At 35.9% G+C, this 22,663-nt stretch overlaps 1 protein-coding gene across 1 annotated transcript in view; it reads left to right on the forward strand.

Moving 5' to 3' along the window:
- CNTN3 (contactin 3) overlaps positions 1–22,663 on the forward strand; it is a 429,201-nt gene that overhangs the window by 256,547 nt on the left and 149,991 nt on the right.

Consider the following 22,663-nt stretch of genomic DNA (forward strand, 5'->3'; position numbering starts at 1 on the left):
TCATTTTTAGAATCCTGATTTTTTCAGGGACAAAAAAGATAATTATTAATACACAAATAACTATTTTTAGTTAGCTTATGCTTTATAGACAAGTGACAGGCAGGCAGTTGAGTGGATATGACTTTCAGCCAATCAACTCCACAAGAATGGACTGATTAATTACTATGAACTGGGTGCTGGACAAACATGAATGAATCCTTACCCTCCAGAATCTTTCATTATACTCCCCTATAACACAAATGCAAACCCCTCTTAATAAAAATATATTCCTCTTCCTCCCTAGCTATTCCTTATACACACACACACACACACACACACACACACACACACACACACACACACACACACTCCTATCTGTGCCCACACAGTTACTAGTGTCTTATATTTAAATATTTTTCTTTCATTTCTGCTTTTGTTCTTTTCTTTTCTTTCTCTCTAATAGCTTGGGGCTTTCTTTTTACTTTAGTTTGATTTTAGCCTCAAGATGCTTACACTGTGTCAAGGGAAATAACTACAAAAATTAAGCTGTACAAAATGTAAATAAACTAAAGGATGGAAGGGAGAGTTTTTTGACTTAGAGAACTTTCTGATTGAGATAACTCCCTTTAACAATGCAGCCTGAGCATCCTCTGCAACTTAAAGTCTTGAAGTGTTGACTGGAGTACAGGAGGTTATGCAATTTGTGTCTTGTGATTTGCCCAGGGTTGTGATCATTCATTCATCTTTCATACTTGAAGAGTTCCAATGGCATCACAATGCTCAAGGCACAGTGCATTTGACTGTGGATGATTAGTCCAGTGGGAGCTTGCAAGCTTCTACCACAAGTCAGGTACATGCAAGTAGTCTGAACATTTGGGATGGAGATATCTCTTGTGTTTTTGTGTATCTTGTGTTTTTTTGTGCTCCTGTGATTCTGTTTTGCTCATAGAGCACAGTGCCTTCTTTAATGTGGGCTGGCCATGCTGGCTGAGATGCAACAGAGTATAGATCAGTTATCTAAATTTGGCCTGACAATCAACACCCAGAAAACAGAAATTTTCTTACCAGGCAGTACCACATCATCTCTATGTGGAATCAGCCATTATAGCAAATAGAAAAAATTGGAATATTGTAGATAAAATCATCTACCTTGGCAGTCTACTTTCCAGGGATGTACACATCAGTGATGAGGTTAACACACACCTGGCCAGAGCTAGCTCAGTGTTTGGGAGACTCCAGAGGAAACTGTGGGAGACAGGAGGTTTTAGGCCATCTGCCAACCTGAACGTCTGTAGGGCTCTTGGGTTGACTTTATTGTTCCATGCCTGCAAAACCTAGCTACTGTGCCAGTGCCATGCCAGGAAACTGAATTTTCATTTGGATTGTCTTAGCAAGATTCTGGCTAGAGAAGGTGTGGACACTGAGGTTTTTTTTTTTTTTTTTTTTTTTTTTTTTTTTCTTTAACTGAGTTACCAAGAATTCAAACTACTTCAGAGAGAACAACTCCAATGGGTTTACCATGTAGCCAAACTTGCTTGTTGTCATAGAGATCCGAAGTGAGACTTGAACCCAGCTCTTCCCAAAGAAACCTAAGGGGATTGTTTGGCTTCCCCTCCACCCTCCCTTTCTCTCTGTCTTTGTCTTTCTGTCTCTCTATGTCTCTGTCTCTATTTCTCTGTCTGTCTGTCTCTTTCTGTCCCTGTCTTTTATGTCTCCACCTCCCTCTCTGTTTCTTTATCTCTCTGTGTATGTCTTTCTTTGTCTCTCTGTTTCTCCTTTTTCTCTTTGTATCTCTCACTCTCTGTCTGTCTTTTTTCCTCTCTCTCTTCCTCTATGTGTGTGTATCTCTCTCTTTTCCCTCTTCTATCTCTTTTCTCTCTGTTCTTCCTCTTTCTTTTTCTCTCTCTTCCTCTCTGTCACTTTCTCTCTCTCTCCCCTCTCTCTCTTTTCCTGTCTGTGTGTGTCTCTGTTTCTCTGTGTGTGTGTGTCTGTCTCTGTCTCTCTTTGTCTGTCTCTGTCTCTGTCTCTGTCTCTCTATCTCTCTGTGTCTCTGTCTCTGTCTTTGCCTCTCTCTTTCTCTCTCTCTCTGTCTCTCTCTGTGTCTGTGTGTGTGTGTGTGTTCTCTCTCTCTTTCTCCCCCCCCCCCCCTCTCTCTCTCTCTCTCTCGCTCGCTCGCTCCTCACCCTCGCTGTCTCCTCCATCTTTGTTTCTCTCTCTGGATTTGTAACCAGGGAGAACTGAATTCAAATCTGGCCTCAGACACCCAGTAGCTGTGTAATCCCCTGGGATAAGCCTTTTAATCTATGCCTCAGTTTCCTCATCTGTAAAATTAGGATAATAATTGTATCTATCTCCCAGGGTTATTGTGAAAATCCAAAGAGATTGTTTTTACACCATGTAAATGTGGCTATGTGCATGCTGTTTCTCCCTCCCATAAACATGCACCCCCCCCAGTAGAATAACAAGGTATAATTTTTTTGTCTTCATATCCCTACTACTTATATCAGTGTCTGACTTGTAAATGTGTAGAAGGTGCTTAATAAATGCTAACTGAATTGAATCAAATCAAATCTTTTGATTGGTGCTTTTGATTGCTTCGCATTGTGGAAGAAGTTTGAAATGCCCTCAGAAAATTAAATTCAAAAGGAAAACAACAGTAAGTGGCGCCAACCGCATAAATACTCAAAGCTGCTTTAAACTGTTTTGAATCCATCTTGCAAACGTGATGACAGTATGCAGTTGCCAGACTATTCCAGGCCTCCTAGTAGAGTTATACCAATAAAGTCCTGAGGTTGAACAGACATTTCTAAAGGTTTTTAAAATGAGCTATAATCACCGGGAACAAAAAAGCAATCGCTTGACTGATTAAGCATGCACACAGTGCAGTCCTGTAGTAAGCTGGTGGAGGAAGGACGCTCTGAAGATGAGCCTTTTCTCATCTCATAAAATTAGGGAACCATGGTCAATCACAGCTATCCTGAGCAAGGCAGCTCCCATTTATCTCTACATTCAGTGATTTCACACGTTGTTCTGCTTTTTGGCTTTAAAAGATAGGAAATGAGGTGAAGATAGAAAATGAGTCTCATCGGGAGTGAAGAAAGAAAAACTATCCCCAAATTGATGAACATTAGCTCTTAAGAGCTTGGAATATACACAGTGTCATGAAGGAGGCTCCCCTGGCTCTGTACTAGCCACAGAATAGTTCTTCTTGAGCAGGAGAATATGTAACCAAAGGGGAACATGATTGTCTCCGTGCTGAGATGGACAGGACAGTTATGAAGGCACTTTGGAAGCTAGAGAAATAACTCTTGGGGTCATAAACACCGATGCTGGTCCAGTTAACTGGTGGAGTTGGAGTCAGCCTTATAAATTGTATTCTTGGGAATCTATCTTTAAGATGCTCATCATGAAGGAAGCCATTCATTCCACATCTGCTGCTGCTTTTTCACATTCGACCAGTATTGTGTGACTCCATTCAGGTCGGATTTTGTTTAGGGATTGCTTGCCATGTTCTCCCACCATTGAACTGAGCAATTTGGATTATGCATGGGGGTGGCTCACATCACATTAGGGGTGAAGTTGATGTGATTTGGCCCCGGAAATTTTAAGCACATCTGAAGCCATTCCCTTGAGATCACTCACTAATCCTTGATGGCTGCTTTGTACAGCAGAAAATGCTGCCTTTGACGTGAGAGGAACAGAGTTCAAAAGTTGCCTTTGTTAGTTACTCCATTCTCCCAGAATAAATTATGGGGTAGTTGGAGCAAATAAATAGGCATGGAAGTGTAAGACAACCCAAAGAGAGAAAAGAATCATGGAGGCAGGGAATGGAAGCATTGAGGAAAGGGTCTGTTCCTTAATTAGAGTGATTTCTGAGGATCTTGGCCCAGGATTATAAATTGCCAGTTATTTTCTTTCTCTGTTTATATATATATATATATATATATATATATATATATATATATATATATATATATATATGTTTTTTTTTTTATTTGATTGCTTTGCCTTGTGGAAGAAGTATATATATTTCATTGGAAGCTTGACCACAAACAGCATTGCAAATAATTATGTTTACTTAGGACCTATTTTTGTTGTTGCTTAGTCATTTCAGTCATGTTCAATGACCCCATTAAGGGCTTTCTTAGCAAAGATTGTAGGAGTTGCCATTTCCTTCTCCATCTCATTTTACAAATAGGAAAACTGGGGCAAACAGGGTTAAGTGGCTTCCTCTCAGTCACACTGGTAGTAAATATCTGAAGCCAAATTAGAATTCAGGGCTTTCCTAATTCCAATCCTATTTCTCTACTGATAATAACTATTTATTGGGTAATTAACTTCAAGATATAATGTATTATAATTCAATTTTAGTCCAGTAATTATATTTAAATGAATTAATTTCAAAATATAAATTGGCTTAGAGAGGTGAAATAACTTCATGGAGAGTTGGTATATCTAAAGATATGTTCAAAACTCATCTCAGATACTGTTTTAGAATTCTGGACAAGTCCCTGAAACTCTAAAAATTCTAGTTGTTTCTAAGACATTAAGTTACAGGAATAATGCTGACCTACCTAGGGAAGACTTTCACCCTTGAACACTCCTATCTTTGAAATTAAAGGTCTGATCTGTGTCCTCTAAACCAGATCCATATAGTCCCCCTACTTGACTTAGAGAAGCACATGTTCACATTATCCATGTCTCATTGTATTTTTATTTGTTTTTAAAGTATTTTCCAATTATGCATTCATCTGATTGAGGTGACTTTTAGGAGTGTTGTAGCTGCAAAGTCAATAACTAAGAGTTTGATATCCATGACCTAGAGTATCATAATTCATTTTATTTAGTCCAAAAAACCTAGAAACAACCAAATTATGGTCCAGCAATAGGGAAATGTTTTGATAAATCTGAATACTTTGTGGAGTAAGTACTATAATGTAATTAAGAGAGATACTTATGAAGAATAGAAAGAAAAGCTAGTTGCTAACTACAGATTTGGCTTTGAAGTGGCAGTCTGGGAATTGGTAGTTAAGTCGATAGGTTGACTTTCTGGGTATTTTAGCACACTTGGTCAGGGTGGAAGGTAATGTCAGAGATATTGGAGACTGAGCAGTAAAGCTAAAGATGACTCCAGAGGGTTTAGAGAATGTATTCTTGCTCCAAACCCTCAGCCCACGGCAGCAGACAGATAAGAGGGAGAAGGAGCCATGTAGTATGAGTGTTAATAGGAATCGGGATAAAAGTTTCCATTTCATTCCTCCTCTCACCTTAATCCTTGCCTTTGGCTTTCCCTCACCAGAATTTTCTCTTCCTCCCCTTGAACATCAGTCAAACTCCTGCTAGCCCCTATTTAAAGATAAAATGACGTTGACACATTCCCCAGACACATTGAGGTCTGAGAGACTATGGAGAAATAGACATTTTATCTTAGTCTTTTTTTTTTTTTTTTTTCAATTTTTCCCAGCTGGGAAAAGGCCAGGGTCAAAATTAGAAGTTTGCCATTTTATTACTCCCTCTGTATCTGAGCCTAACTTTTTTGGTTTCTTCTATCATTGACAGTGATTAAAAACTACTACTTTTCCTCTAGAATTTCTTAAATTACTTTTGGCTTAAGTAGTGAAATTAATTTGGCATTCTTTAAATTTCAATATGTAGTTTCAATTCAAGTGCTATTTGTAGAGTACATTATCTTGGACACTGAATGAAATACAAAAAGACTTGAAATACGGTCCCTGTGATGATGGAATCTGTACTTTATCAGGGGGCACAAATCATTAGCAGAATCAGTTAATGATACGCTGTACAAAGACAGTTGATTCTGAAATGGCTCCTTTGTTGGTAACTAGTAGATTTTGATCCATAAAAATATAGTCAGTTTGATTTTTTTTTTTAATTAAATGCTGTTTAGTGCCAATTACAGCTAACTTCTTCCATCCCTTTACTCTCAAGAAATGAATTCATTGTATGCCAGTGGAAAGCTTCTAAATATCCCGCAAGGGCTTGCCTTCTTTCTTTTCTAAATTCTGAATTAATACAAATAACCATCCATTTATGACTTGATAGATAAACCCTACAAAGTTGCTTGGAGGTTTCTGGACTAAAACGAACTACCCAGAGTCACACAGAGGATTTGAATCCATATCTTCCTGTCTCTAAGCTTGTTATTTTGTAGGCTAGTGTAGGGAGATTACTGTCCTTTCAAAGGATTCCTGCCTCAGTTGGGGCTCTGCTCCCACTCTTTTGATAACCTTCTCTACCATGTGCTCTTTTCATTATCATTCCAGAGTTATCATAGACCCAAGAAAAGACCCTGAAATTAACAAGGTGATTAAAGAGTCATGAATCAAAGGCAAGTTCTTGGACTCAAGGTTAATTAGCCAGATATTTAATTCTCAAAGCAGTTAATCTCCACGTGAATAATTGGAAGTTGATTACATTATCATTCCAGTTGACAAAAAAAATAAACTACCCCACAAACTATTGGGAATTCAGATGTACAAGAAAATCTATCCAACAATAATTATTCAACACAAGAATGATATTATCTAACATTTGTATTATTCCTTATGGCTTTGAGAGAACTTTCCCATGTATTACCTGGCCCAGTCCTTAAAATAACTCCATCAGATAAACAAGACAGATGTTATTTATTCATTTTAACAAGTGACAAAATTGAGTTTTGTAGCAGTTAAATGACATACAGAGTTGGAATCTGAATCTAAATCTCCATTTTTAGAGCTTTTTCTACTATGACTCAAATTGATCTTCTATTGTTCAGCTTCAGAGGAAGAAAAATGTGTTTTCTTTTTAATCTAATTGTTCTGGATCATTCATATTACTAGTTAATGCTCATGTAGTGCTCTAAGGTTTGCAAAGCACTTTTATTGTTTTTGTGTATCTCTCATTTGATATTAGTGTACTTAAGTACAAGATGAATGCAAATGGTTACTGAGCTATTCCTTATTCATCTAACATGGGGTTAACTATTAGGAACAGATTTTCGTCCAACATTAAACTGGGACAATTTACTCAACATAGAGAATGGGTCCTGGCCAGTTCAGCTTAATGTTTAATTAGCAAGCAGGCGTCTTTTCCCAGAGAGTTTTCCAAGTCTGTGCTGGATGCATATTGTTCCCAAAATGGCAACCATGCACGCTGGCATTTGGTCTATAACAACATTGCTCCTGAGATGTGAAAGGGAAGGTGTGAGTTGCCAAACAACAGGTAGTGCAGTCTGGGGTGACTTTTTGCTAAAAATTGCCTTTTGAAATGTAGTGTGACAGGGGTGAGAGCTGTTAGCATCATCCACAGATGGAATGGGATTTACACCTCCTGGATCAACAGATTTTTTGCCAAAATGAACAAAAGAAAGTCATCTCAGGTAGATGAGACTGTGGGATCAGAAAGGAAAAAAAAAATTGATTGCTTAATGATTTATAAATTCCACAAAGAGTAGGGAAAAAAATTAATTTTTTTAGGAAAGTGGTCAGACTAAGTATTTCTATTTTAGAGGGTAATGTTTGTCAAAGTTTGGTGCCATCCACTTTAAAATTTTATGTGACTATTAAAAAGGTGAAATTTTAAAGTTTAAGAGTTCTTGGGACCAGTTGTGGTTCTCCACTTCTGTAATCCCTGTGGCTGGGGAGGCTGAGGCTGGTAGGTTCCTTGGGTTTAGGTGTTTTCAGTTAAAACAGAGCTAGAGAAGATTTGAGGGGGTACACTATGGTGAGCTCCAGGGAGCAAAGAGCTACCAGATTGCCTATGAAAGAATAAACTAGACCAAATTGAAAAAAAAAAAAAAGAAAGAAAAGAAAAAAGACAATGGTAAAGATTCTGTACTGATCAACAGATCAGCATTGTCTTTAGGCCCATGAATTGCCTTCTAATATGGTGATGGAGCTCTAAAACCTCCTTCTCCCTCAAAATAAGAGCATTTTCGAATGTTGTACAAAAGTCAGCATGATCTAGTAAATAAAGAGCCAGTCTCAGAGTTTCAAATTTCCCCTCTATTACATCCCGAGATTGTTACTTTGTCTAAAACATATAACCTCTCAGCATTCTTAGAAAAATTGCTAAGTCTCTAAGCTGTAGAGCAGCTATTGATTTGCATTGTTTGAAGGAATTCACTACCATATGTGGGAATCACTTATTGTTCAGTTAAGTCATGTCTAATTCGTTATGACCCCATTTGGGGTTTTCTTTGTGGAGTTATTGGAATGGTTTAACATTTCCATCTTCAGTCCATTTTATATATGAGGTAATGGAGACAAACAAGGTAATGTGAGTTGTCCAGGATCACACAGCTAGTAACTGTCCAAGATCAAATTTGATCTCAGAGAGATGAATCTTCCGACTCCAACCTGGCACTTTGTGCACTATGGTGTCATCAATCACTATCCAAAACCTTATATTGGCATTTACTTTGTATGTATTATTGAACTACATGTGAGGTTTCATATAGGAGAACATCAAAGCCATTTTAGAAAAAGGACCTTAAAATCTGAAACTATCTAGTCAACTTTCATATTAAAGTGGTAGATGACTCCTGGCTAGGGATAGAAATTGAAGCTGTGACTCAATGGTATAGGAATCGTCCAGACCAGGAATCTCTTTCTACAAATGCAGATCATCAGATGTTCTCCAACATATATAAGGGTAATGAAAGATTAGTCAGTGAAGGCCCAGTTCTGGGAGGATTCATAATCTAGTTTATCTGATAATAAACTTAAAGGGATGCTTAATGAGCCAGCTTCTGAAAATATGTGGTGACACTGTATGGAAGAGTCATGGCTTATAAGTATTTGTAACTAATTCCTATTTTCCTCTTAATGTAGTGAGGGAGAAATTAAAAAAAAAAAAAAAAAAAAAAAAAAAGTATTTTATTTACTTGCTTCCTATGCCAGGACTGGGAGCAATACAAATGGTCTCATTGAAATTACTCTTTCTTTCCTGCTGACCATCACATTTATGGAAGGGAGTAGCATGCTCTCCTAGAGTTGTCTGGATCACTGAGAGGTTAAAGTGAGATTCACACAACTGATGGGCATCAGAAGCACCGTTCCAACCAAGATCTTCCTGTTTCAGAAACTGACTTTCAATTCAATATGTTCCTCTGCCTGCTCACGTTTTTTTGGTTGTTGTTTTGTTTGTATGTATGATGGGATTCCTTTGGCAGTCTGGTGAAAGGGACAGATTACTCAGAATAATTTTAAATGCACAAAATAAGGTCCACGGAGTACAAAGGAAAGCAATTATATTGAATACAGTTATGAAAATATAATCCAAAACAAAGCAAAACAAGTTCACAGATCTCAGTTCAAGACCCTTTGCAGTCTAGAGGACCCTGAATTTATACACAGGAAATGTTTTGACTGCTGTATAGCTAGATCAGTAGTACAGATTTATTTTATCATGCTAAAAATCATTTCTAAAAATCTGAGTTTACAAAATGGATTAGCTGCGTATAAGCTATTTTCTTTACAACAGAGTAATTCTTACATGGCTTTGACCTTTTTTTAATTAAATATGTTATATTTAATTAGATATAACTAAATATTAATTAATTAAATACAGTTAGTAGGTCAAATTCATAGGTCAGATATTTTCAGAGAGGCATTATGGGATAGCAGATGTAAACCAGACTTAAAGTTAGGAATCCTTTGGGACAAGCTTACCTCTCATACATATTAACTATAGAACTAGAAATTTCAGACAGGTGGAAATGTTCATTGGCAAAGGAAACTTCCTCCTTGTAAGTTCTTTACAATAATAAAAGGACATGGTTCAATAACAACAAGAAAGATTTCAACATTTATTAAGTTAACTAATTCTTTGAATCCTTTGAATCGTAGAGATAGAAACCTAGGATACAGACAACAGAATCGAAACTAATCATTTTCAAGAGCTATGTAGCATTATGTATTCTAGCAAGTTATGGGAACAGATTTAATGACTCAAGTTGTAGAGAAAAGGATCGTAGATTTAATATAAAAAGAGAGGAGGAGGAATGAATTGCTGCTTGCATCATGTTTCAGCAAGTCAGAGTGATTAGGTGCTTGGTATTTTCCCACAGGCTTGGATTAAATTTGCACTTTAAATGTATTATTACATAAATGATCCTACATTTCTGGAAAGCCTTGGGGTCGATAATTGGGAGACCCAAGGGAATTGATGACTTTCATTTGTGATAGACTGTCAGATTTTCACACATACTTAGGAGATGACTGCCAGATCCTTAAAAATTGGTCACTTGAGTGTATCCTTATCTTCCCATCATTTTCATTCTTTGGAGGGTGAGAGTAGAGTGTAAGGAAAGGAATTAAGTTGGAAAGGAAAGAGAGTTGGCCTTTGCTTTGGGGAAAACATGGATTTGAGTTCTATTTATGATACATACTTGTTTAAGGATTAGAAGCTACTTGAGGGAAGGAACTTTTCCTTTCATAGCAAATGATATGTAGTAGGCACTTAATTGACCTTTGTAGGCTGAGTAGGCAGAATGATGCAGTAGAAAAAATGGGATCCCTTTATATAGTTCAAATCCATTACATATACCACTAAATTTATAATGTTATAATTTTATTATTAATTGATTATCATATGGTCATGGTTGAATGGCTTAAACTTTCTGAAGCTCAGGTTCCTAATCTGTAAGATGTGATAGTATTTGTCTTACTTCCTCCAGAGGTTGTTGTGAGGAACAAATGAAGTGTTGCCTAACACTTGTTTTATAAAGCATAAAGCCTTGTATGTGTCAGCCATTAGTAGTATTGTTAATTTACAAGATGTATGTACAGAAGGATACTTCCCCCCCAAAAAATAAAATAAAAAGCCTGTTTTCCCTGCTCTGCTGGCACTCACCCTCCTAGTTAAAGGGAGACTTGTACCCTTGAGAAAATGCTGCAGTCAGAAGCTTATGAGTGGGAGCTGGAATCCTCTGCTTACAGATGCACAATTTCACAGAATTTAATTTTTTTTTACAAAAAGCCTGGATGGAATATTTTAACTTTGATGAAAACCAGGCTGCTACTTTAGCTAAAATAAAGGATTGCAAAGTTCTTTGTTTCTTACCTCTAACTAAGGGGAAAGAAGATAACAGAATTAGGACTGGGGGCAATCTTAGAAATTATTCAGTTTAATCCCCTCATTAAAAAAAAAAAACTGGGATCAAAAGAAGTAACTTGCAAGGTTTCATAGGCAGTAAATAGAGTTAGAATTCTTCCTCTTTTGATTCAAAGCAGAGATCTTCCTACTGTACTATACTGCCCAATGGCTTTCCATTGATTGAGGTTTTCTGTCAGAGAATCCTGGAGAAGTGCCATTTTAAAATCGCAGCATGGCTTCTCCACTTGGGGAATGATGATAATTTGTTTCTGTGGCCATAGTTTGGATCCATATTGAAAGCTTCTTGAGAACAAGGACTATTCCCATCCCCTTCTTTTCTTTGTATGGCCAATTTCTAGCATAACGTCTAGCATATAATAAGTATTAATAGAAACCTTTTGATTGTAAGCAGTAATCAAAGTATATATGGGATAAATTTGGGGGGCATGGAATAAATTAGATTTGGAGATCAATTGGAAGAAAAAAAAAACAGAAGGAAGGTCCCAGATTAAAATTTTAAAGTGTGGAGATTTCAGCAATGGGGAAAGACTTCAAGAGTTGCTAAATTAATTAATCTGTCCTTGGTACCACAAATATAGGAAGGAAAACTTGAATCCCAGTCTATAAATAGTTAGCCTGAACCAAATGAAGATAAAATTGAGAAATGTTGAACAAAATAAATAAAAATACAGTTGCACATAGATAATATTAATTTGTGGTTTTCTAAATCAATATGTAGCCCACAGAAATCTATATCTATTTAAATATAAGTTTACTAGATTAGTGGATCTCTAATGTTCCTTTTCAGTGCCAGGTGGAATAGTGTTAAGAATTAGACTTAGCTTGGTTAAAGTAGCAGGCTTACAGTCCAGAAGACTCTTCTTCCTGAATTCAAATTTGGCTTCAGATACTTAATAGCTATGTGACCCTAGGCAAATCACTTTACCCTGGTTGCCTCAGTTTCCTCATCTGTAAAAATGAATGGAGAAGGAAATGGCAAATCACTTCAGTATCTTTGCCAGGAAAATCCCAAATGGAGTCTTGAAGAGAGAGAGATAGAGACAACTGAAAGTAACACATAGTCTTCAAGTTCCAAATGTTATCCTCCTCACTTTGTATAATAGAACTTCCTTAGTTCTCAGTATTTCCAGGCTGATAAATAAGAGGGTTCTTGCCTTAAATCCTTTTAATACAATCTCCATACTTTAAAATTTTAATCTGGGATCTTCCCTCTGTTTTTTTTTTCTTCCAATTGATCTCCAAATCTAATTAAATTAAATACTTAAAGGGATTATTAAATCTGAAATCAATCAATCATCTGTTTCAGCCCCCTCAATTATATAAATAACAAAATCAAAACCCAGAGAGGTTGTGATTTGCCTAATGTCACACAGCTTGCTTATGGTAGAATGAAAATTAGAAACCCAATCTCCTGATTTAATAATCCAGGACTGTGCATCACAATTATATTTAATCACCTCTCACAGGTCTGTAGTATACTGCTGAATGCATGGCTAATTTTTCCTGGGTTTATATTCATACAGAAGGAGAAAGAAGCAAGTAATGTTTCTCCTTTATTCTACCTTTTAGAAACTTTTTTTCTCCTTCAAGGCCTACTTCAGGAATTGTCATGGGTTGGAATCCTGTCGATTCCACTAGTTGCCAGTATTTTCTCACTCTTCAAATTTCCATATTATTATATGTATAATTAATCAATGCTTGTTGATGGATGGATATTTTATTCCCAAACCTTAATTAAATGTAAGTTCTTAGGGAACAGGATTGTTTTGGGTTTGTCTTTTTTTTTTTTTTTTTTTTTTTAATCTCCAAGGTTGTAGCATTGGGCCTTGCTTACTTTTTGTTCCTTTATTTCAACTGAATAAGCCATAACCCCCACATCCTTTTAGAATTGTTTCCCTAAAAGGTAATTAATCTTACTGCTCTGGAGAAAGAATAAAAAATTATTCTCCTAATCCTGTCACATTCTTACTTCCCTTCTAAAAACCAGCTTTCCCCCAATGCAAATAATATGTTTAAACTTAGAAACATTGGTAAAAGTAGCAAGAAGTTGGTGAAATATATATATTTCCACAGGGTTTTGACAGGAACCTGATTCTAGACTACTTAAATAAGTTCTATAATGACTACTGAAACCCACATCCTCGGGTGATGAGAAATGAATGAATGATTGAATGAATAAGTACAAAGGAAAACCTCAAAGATTGTAAAGCCAGATTAATGAAATATCCTAATTATAGAGATTCCTAAATTTTGTAACTATTTCATTTTATTGCATTGAATTCTATGAAGTAATTGAAAAAAGACCAGTAGTTGTTGCCAATTAAGATTTACAACTTTTTTTCAGTCTTACCCTATTGAAGGACCAAGAATGGGATCCAAATCTTGAGACTGAATGCCAGCTTCCATGGTGACAATATAGGTTTCACAATGGGTAATATTTTGGATCCTTGGCTGGGCATCGTGAAACAAGGATCAGAAACCAGGCATACAGGATCCTGGTTATTCATGTCTTTGGTATTCAACAAGACATCCAGAGGCAAAGAGCTAGGATTATAAAAGTAACAAAGCATTTGAAATCAGAAAAGGAGAAAGACCTAAGGGTAAAAATAGAAAACAGCCAAAATCAAAACTGATACAGGACAGTTCAGAGGAAGAATTCAAGCTTATCTGAAGAATTTGTTCTATAATGTTAAGTGAACTAGCTAGCTTTTAATCTGAAGTGTCCAGACTAGTCCTGGCCACTTGAAATCTCTAATAGTTGATCACTGTGGGAGATTCCAGTTCACCTTTGCATCCTCCTGTAGCAGATACAATGGATAACCTCATCTGAAGGCAGGATCTCCTGAGTTCAAATCTGGTCTCAGATATTGTGACCCTGAGCAAGTCACTTAATACTGTTTGCCTTAGTTTCCTTATTTGTAAAAAATGCGCTGGAGAAAGAAATAGCAAATCTATAGTATCTTTGCTGAGCAAACATCAAATGAAGTCAGGAAGAGTCAAAAGTGACTGAAAAAAAAAATGACTGAAAAAAATTTATTGAAACTTTGTGATTTTTGTGATACATTGATTAATGTTTTTTTTTTCCCCTCTCAATAGTATTGTATTTCCAATCATTTAAATGGGACCCCCTTGCAAATTCTTTCTATTCAACATATATTGAGAGCTTACTTTGTGTGCTCTACTAGAATACAATAAGAAAATAAACTCTTTCTGCCTTACAGGAGCTTACATTCTACCAGAGAAGTGAATACAAGTAATTTGGGAGAGATTGGCATGAAAAGAAATCACCAGAAACTATATTCTTCACTTTCTAGCAAAGATTTCTTCCTTCTTGGTGAACATTTTAGCCAAATAATTTTCTGAAACATAAATTCCAAATTTATGCAATACTAATTAATGACACATTACTGTGGCTGGAAAGTATGCAGATGAATTTTAAAGATGAATTTTCTGGGACACTTATGGTATGACTTTGTGTCCAGTCCATTCATCATGAAGACCTGAGGTCCAGCCCTATTTCTGACAAATGCTGCCTGTGTGACTACTATTAGCTCATTTAACATTTCCTTGCCTTCAGGACATTTCTTAAACTGTTACAAAAAAAAAAAAAATGAAGAGCTGCATTGATGGAAGTCTCACCATCCAGGCATTCTGTATAGCAATGAAATCATTGGTCTGGACAAACAAACACATAGATTTGTGAACTTTGAGAGATGCGCTCAGAAAACTAAGCAGCAAATGATCCATGTAGCCTAATTAAGATAGGAGGGATGGGCTGAACAGTAGTGGAGAAGATAATGTAGAAGAAGCTTAAAGATTTCTTTTACTGTTTCTGTCTACATATTTAGGTTTAACATACATGGAAAACTGGTGGTGTAATCTTTCATTGATTTTTCTTTTTTTAGCACAAAATTGTTTCCAGTTTATGAATACTTTAATTCTTGCTTCTAGTATTTCATTTTATGCCAATCCTTTGGAAGAGGGGAGGGGAGGAAAGGAGGGAGAAATATTTAGAACACAAAATCTTGTAAATACAAATGCTACAAATTGCCTTGCCATGTAATTGGGAAAAGAATAAAATACTATTTAAAAAAGAAGAAAAAAAAAACAATAAACACCAATTCAATTAAGTCCTACAATATATTGGGAAGAAGGGAATGGGTTTGATGTTTCATTCCTATAAGGAAATTTCTTCTACCAATGCAAATTCCACCTGCTCTGCAATTTAATATCTTAAACAATGAGTAATCAAATGTATTACCCTGCCTAGTCTGTAAGTGTAGGTGGACAGACTTGGACCTAGGTCTTTCTAAACTGAGTCTCACTCTTTGGATTCATTATGTCCTAAATATTAATATAATGAATATAATCAAAAAATGAAAAGTACATAATTTAATATAAGCTCCAAATCCTATTCTTCCACGTCAGTTTTTACCTTCTGACTTTATTTCTTTGTTCTACCTCCTTCCTTCCTCCCGTCCTTTCTTCTTCCTTCCCTTCTGCCCTCCCTTCCTTCTTTCCTTCCTTCCTTTCCTCCCCCTTCCTTTCTTCTTTCCTTCTTCCTTTCTTCCTTCTTTCCTTTTTTTAGTCATTCTTTCTTTCCTTCTTCCCTTCCTTTTTTCATTCCTCCTTTCCTTCTTTCCTCCTTCCTTCCTCCCTCTTTTCAGTCCTTCCTTGCTCCCTTCCTTCTTTACTTCCCCCTCCTTCCATCCTTTCCTTCCTTCCTATCTTCATCTTGTCATTCCTTCTTTCCTTCCTTCTTTTCTTCTTCATTTCATCCCTTCCTGTTTCTTTCCTTCCTCTTTCTCTTCCTTTTCCCCTCCCTTCTTCCTTATTTTTCATGGACTAGCTCCATGACTTCAGATGGATTGTTTGAATCTTACCTGATGCTGCCAGGCAGGGTGCTTTATTACATCATTATGGGAAGTGGGGGTAGGGAAGAGAAGCTGTGAAGACTTAATGTACTTCTAGTATTTTGCAAAAATCATTTAATGATATGGATGGCATTACATCTGTTGTGGTGATAATAACAGGCTGGTGTTTTTCTGGCACAAAGGAGCCTGTATCATCAATCTTCTGTAATCATTGATCTTCAGCTAGAGAAGTGCATCTCAACTGTTTGCTGTTCCCTATATTGTGTACTCTACTCTTCTTCCAAAACATAGTGCATTCCCCAAATCTCTTAAAGAAAATCTGTTCTGTTTACACATGAGATGTAAAATGACATCTAAAGTTGTGATATATGTGGACTTAAAGCTATCTCTTTCAATCATTATAACCTTTAAGCACCATTAAGTTCCCTCAGGAAGCTTTGACCTTTTCTATCTCTTCGATACTTTTGACAGCTAAAAGGGAGAAACTGTAGATCAGGCATCTGCTCCAACCATGAAATGTTAGTATTTGGCACCTAGGTAATAGTACCAACCATTTAAAAATATTCATGTGATGTAACTTTTCTTCTGTGTGGGAAAGAAAAAACAAACTGGACAGCTGGAGTTTTTAAAATCAATCCTTATTTCCCCCCTGTATCAGTTTGTTTATCTAAAATCAGTCATTACTCACAGTATGATTTATGATTAAGGCAGTACTGAGAAAAGAAAACTGAAATGGCAATTATAGCCTGAGGAGTTTGTTGAGATCCAGTTTCCAAGCTGGGATACAATATCCTGTGGTAGATAGAAAACAGAGGTCAGTTAGAGAAGAAGGGAAGAAGAAAATTTAATTCCCATCAGGAACTAGTGTAGGGAAGAAAGGAAACTTAATAGCCTTAAAAATACAATACCACTACATATAAAAGCACTGAAACTTCTAAAGACTGTGATAGGGCAGCCTAGGTCTCCCTATAAGTGCTATTTGGGGGAATATGGGAAATCTCTATCCTTAAAATGATTTTGTCTGAACTAATGATCACAAAAGATCAATTTGAAGAGCAGGAATTCCTACAGGTTTTCAGTTAGTATGGATGGGAATAAAAACCAAGTTGGGAGAATGTATTTGTATGTATAATAAAAGAAGTCCAGAAAGTGGAATACATTGAAGAAACAACAATGACAACAGCAGTAATTTGCCAGTATTTTCATATAGGAATGATTTTGAAGATCTCATTATTGGTATCATTATTGTAATAGTAATAACATTTTAGTACTCAATAGGATGGTAAGTAACATTTTTTATTCTGTTATTATTATTAATTATATTTTAATGGAAGATAGAATGATGGGGTTGATATATATCTAACCCTTTTATCATCAATATTGATAATAGTAATTTGCACAAATTGGGTTATCTCAGCTTTGGAAAACACCACAAAATAATTATTATAATTATAACAAGATGAATTGCATGTGATCTCTGTCCTCCTGTCTGCTGCTAAAATTATACCAAAGATGCTCTCTATGAGCCTACAGAAGATAAACTCCTAATTTTTTTGCTCAACTACAAAAATAACTATTAGTATGTTACCTGTGCAAAAATCCACAGAACATTCAGTCTAGAAGAAAGCAGGAAAGCACTTTTTCTTAGAATCCTTTATATGTGATTCTATATCTCCAGTAACTAGCAAAGTTCTTGGCCCATAGGAGGTGCTTAATAAAAATCCATTGATTGAATTTTCAAAATTATGAACATGGTAGTGTAGTGTGAATAGCTCAAATCTAGTCAGGATGATACATAGTACACTTGATGTTTATTGGGTGTAAATGCCTAAGGCACAGGATAGTATTAGATAAGACCCATGGGAACTGTCTGCCAGGAGCTATCTTTTCTTACTATGGTACCCACCAAAAAGCCCTTGATCCCATATCAGTAGGGAATCAGCCTCAGTAACCAGACTGATTGGACTCTTCTATCTAAGGCTGGCTAACCAGAGAGGGGGGGAAAATGAGCTTTTTAATATCACTTTGAGAAAATTGTGGCTATGTGTAAGATGAGGGATTGGGTGTCTTATCTTGGATACATAGTCTTGGCCTTGGGGCCACCAAAGTTTCTCTTTTGAAACTTATTTTTACTAGAATACAACCAGTAGGTATGACTTTGACTATGCTACACTTCTGTACTTAAACAAATTATTTTACTAAGGGCATGGGGTAATATGGAGGCTTTAGGAATTTAAAATAACTGATAGGACAATTCCCTCTGCTGTAGCCATTGCTCTATTCTCGCTCTCCATGGTCCTGCTTTCATATGTGTTTTTTTTCCCTGATTGTCATCTCCTTTTTGTGAGAAGGGTACTAGAACTTTCATAGAATGCATAAGATAAGGAGACTGAGGTTAACAGTAACAATAATAATCACTAATGTTTCTATCCCACTTTAAAGTTATCAAAGTATATATATATATATATATATATATATATATATATATATATATATATATATATATATATATACATGTGTACATGTATATAATATATATTATATATGTGTGCATACACAATTTTTTTTCTCCTGGCCTTTTCTTTTTCTGTCCAACAGATTTTCTCTTCCCTTTTTCTTCCATTTCCCAAATGATAATTAACTTTCTACCTGGTGGCTTTCCCTGGAGCCTCCATACCTGGAGTATTCCAGAAATTCCCAGTTGCCTAGTTAATTGGCAGGCAGGTCTCTGTCCTATTCAGGGGTGGAACCCTGTCATATGAGGAAGAGCTCTTCCTTTTCCATTAATGCTAATTAATTATTAGCAGCCTTATGATCTGAGAGATGGGGTGTGACCACAAGTGCCAGGCTTTGCCTCACTTAAAAGCAGTCTATTGCTTGAATCTCATGATTGAGACTAGCTATTGACATTTCTGTTGTATCCTTGCCTTCTCTTTCATTCTTATTCTCTTTTGGAGTTGTCATTCCTGGTATCACTGAGAAGTGGGCTGGGAGGTCTATGTGTTGTTTTAGAGCAGTGATGTCAAGTAGAAATGGGGGCTACTAAGCCATAAACTAGGATCCCTGCACACTGTATATTGACTGAGTTTTAAAATGTAAAATCAATTCCATTAAAAAAAAAAATTATTAGCTAGCTCTCAGTTGCATTTTAATCTTGTTCAGGCAGCACACCACAGTGTTGAGGGCTTCACATTCAGCTCCTCTGCCGGTAGTAGTCTTCCCTTGTTTTCCCTGCCTTTTTTTTTTTTTTTTCTTCAGATTTCCAGTTAACCTCTATAGCTTTCCTTTTGGGGTCTTCCTTTAAACACACTATTTTAAAGACTAATAAAAGTAAGAAAATAAAGGCTCTTGTACTTTCAACATTGGCAAGTATGTCTACTTCTTGGGATGCTCTCTTATTCCTTTCAGTGATCTCTGACATAATCCCATTTTATAAAACAGGAAGATTATTTATCCAGGGTAACACATCGATCAAATATCAACAGCCAGATCAGAACCTTTATCTTTCAGACTTTAAAGCCAAGAGTCATAAGACCATAGGATCATAGATTAAAAAATAGAAGGTGCCTTAGAGGGAGTCATATAGGACCCTTTGAACTCATGAATGAATAAATAGGATCTTGAGAGGTCAAGCTCTTTGCCCAAGGTCACACAGCTAATACCTGACTCTTTCCATGATACCATCTTCCCAATCTTGATATTCCTATTTGAAAATGTTCACAAAGAATATTTTGAGATAACATAAATTCAAGCATTCTTTGCTTTTCAGTAAGATCTCTCATTTATGTTTTTATCAATGCTTGTTGAGAAAAAATGATTAATTCTTTCTTGTATAATAATTAATTATTGATTCAGAATCAATGTTTTTCCCCTTTTCCACTTCCTGATTCAGGAATCAATAAGTGTGGGAATTTTTCTTTTTTTCCAAGAGTTGCCCAACCAAGATAACTAATATCTAACAAAAGACTGTTAAAAAAAAAAAAAAAAAAAAAACATTCTAAATTTATGCCAATGGATAAAATATTGTTCATTGTGTTTACTCAGATAGGTCTAGGAAAATGCAGATTCTCTCTTTTGTTGAACAAGTGACTAGAAATTGATGTTTCTTTGAACAAGACTTGGCTGATCCAATATACATACCTTAAGACTCTCATTAGAAAAGAATATAACATTCATTCATTAATTGTTAACTAATTGGAGCTGATTGCCACTCTCAAGAATATCCCTTCTTTCTAGACCATAAAAATTGTGAGTCCACTACCATGGAGGGTCTTTGACATTCAACAGTGCCACTGATCTCTTTTATTAATAACATGCTAGCCTTGTTATTAAAATTATTAAATTACCCAAAAACTATGTCTCTTGAATTTTGTAAACATCATATTCAGCCCCTGTATGCTTAGTAATCAAGGAAATCATTCATGTGAAAGACAATAAAGGCTTAAGTTACCTTTTTTTTTTTTGGATTAAGAGTATATCCAGATTTCCCACTAGATAATTTAACATAATGTGTCGTACCACTCACCTTACAGGCTGTTGGCAGATGAAATTTCTCCTAATATAAAAGAAGTGGTTGAAGGACAGAGAGAGCTATGTAGGATAGGGGTGCCCAGGAACAGTTGAATCATGGTAGAGAGTGTCAGAGAATACAGATGTATGGGTAAGGAAAGGGGGCCAATCTCAGTCAGTATACTCTGCTATTCAGCCTTAGTAGGATAATGAGCAACTTGAGCTGTCCCAGATCCATTTTTAGAATGACTTCTTAGACAGAACTAGTCTGATTCTGCCTCCCTTAAGATGCTGCTGGGACTTAGTAAATTCATTGTCTCCTTTCCTCCTTTCCTTCATGCCTGATCATTGCCTGGCAGACAGTTTCCCTTATTTTTGAAGTTTGCTCTTTTAGGTCTCCTTTACTTCTTGTTTGTGCTTTGATAATGTGTTTGGCTCCAGATAAAGACAAGCCAAGTGCTTTCTATTAAGTGCTTGAATTGTCTGAGTCCCATGTGCCTTTGTGAATTCCCACCTTACCTCTTCTTATAATTTGTTTGCTTCAAAACTCTGCTTTAGCAATAACTTCTATATTAAAATTTCCAAGATTCTCCTGATTTGTAGAGCTTCCCTCAATATATACCTTCTATTCATTTTGTAAAACTCATTCATGTATGTCTCTCCCAATACAGAGTAAGTTAGGGCAAAGACTGTCAGAAGGCCTTTGTTTTAGGTCCTGCTCCATCATTACCACATTATTTTGTTCAATCTCAATGTTAATAGGCTTCATTGTTTTCATGTGTAAAATGGGAAGATCAGATTAGATGTTCTAGTTCTAGAAATTTGTGATGAGATTTTGTAATTTTTTTTTTAATTCACTTATTTATTTGTTTGTTTTGGTAAGGTAATTAGGGTTAAGTGACTTGCCCATGGCCCACAGCTAATAAATGTTAAGTACTTGAAGCTGGATTGGAATTCAGATCCTCCTTACTTCAGGGCTGGTGCTCTACCTACTAAGCCATTTAGCTGCCACAGATGAGAAGGTTTTAGTTGTTGTTTCACATTCTAAATAGGAAGGAGAAAATAGGTTTATCAAGCAACTTAAGGAACAAAAACCTAATTATTTAAAGTAATTATTAATTTATTATTCTCATTTCTAAAATTGCATTCATCTGAATGCCACATGAACAGTTGTTCATCTTGTGAACATAGACCTGAACACTGCTAGTTTCTCCATATTATTATTCATGAACACATTGTGGAAATCATCTCCCAAATCTGATGCCTAAGTAAAGAGAAATTGACATGCTTATCTTTTATACTTTCATATTTTCTGACATATTATATGTCATCTTGTAGTTACCCCCAGGGTAACTATTTTTTATAATACTTGCTTCTTGAAGGTCTAAATATTTCTTTACCTTGGATTTAATAATGTAGTATAAATATTGAGTTTTGTCTAATATTTAATCTGGAATTCTTTTTGTTTAAGTGATAGAATAGTGGATCTTCTTAATTCTGTGTAAGTTTCTAAATCCACCCAAGTCAGCATGTGGTATGGTAAAATAGGAAAAACCTTTGGTAGGGCATTCTTAACATTAAGTGTTTTGAATGAAGAATAGGAATACTCTTTTGGTACTGAAAAGGACACATTCAGGTTTAAAATATGCACATGTGTGTGTATATGTATGTATGTATTTTATTTCTTCTCAAGTTGCCTTAAAAGAGAAATATCTGCTCTAACATGATCAATCATTGCTGTTGTGTAAAGTTTTGTCCTAAAAATAACAGAGGCAATGTGACGCAATAGAAAAAGATGCTGAGCTTAGAATGAGGGGACCAGAGTTCAGATTCTTGGATTTCCTTTTGCTGCCAGTATAATCCCATCCTCAAGTCTCCTAAAAGCTATAAGATGAAGTTACTCATCTATAAAGAGAAGAGTTTGATTAAATGAGAATTAAGTGTTCTTCCTGATAAGAGCTGCATTGAATATGCCAGAAAATTTGAAAAACTTCAAAGTGGTCACCATATTGGAAAAGATCATTTAATGTCCCAATCCTAAAGAAGAATACTGCCAAAGAATGTACAAATGACTCATCAATTGTGCCCATTTCACATGCCAGCAGTTATGCTTAAGATTCTGCAGCTAGGCTTTAATGATATATAAATCCAGAATTACCAGAAGAGCAAGCTGGTTTTTG

The sequence above is a fragment of the Sminthopsis crassicaudata genome, chromosome 1, assembly GCF_048593235.1.
Source record: "Sminthopsis crassicaudata isolate SCR6 chromosome 1, ASM4859323v1, whole genome shotgun sequence".
In the NCBI taxonomy this organism is placed as follows: Eukaryota; Metazoa; Chordata; class Mammalia; order Dasyuromorphia; family Dasyuridae; genus Sminthopsis; species Sminthopsis crassicaudata.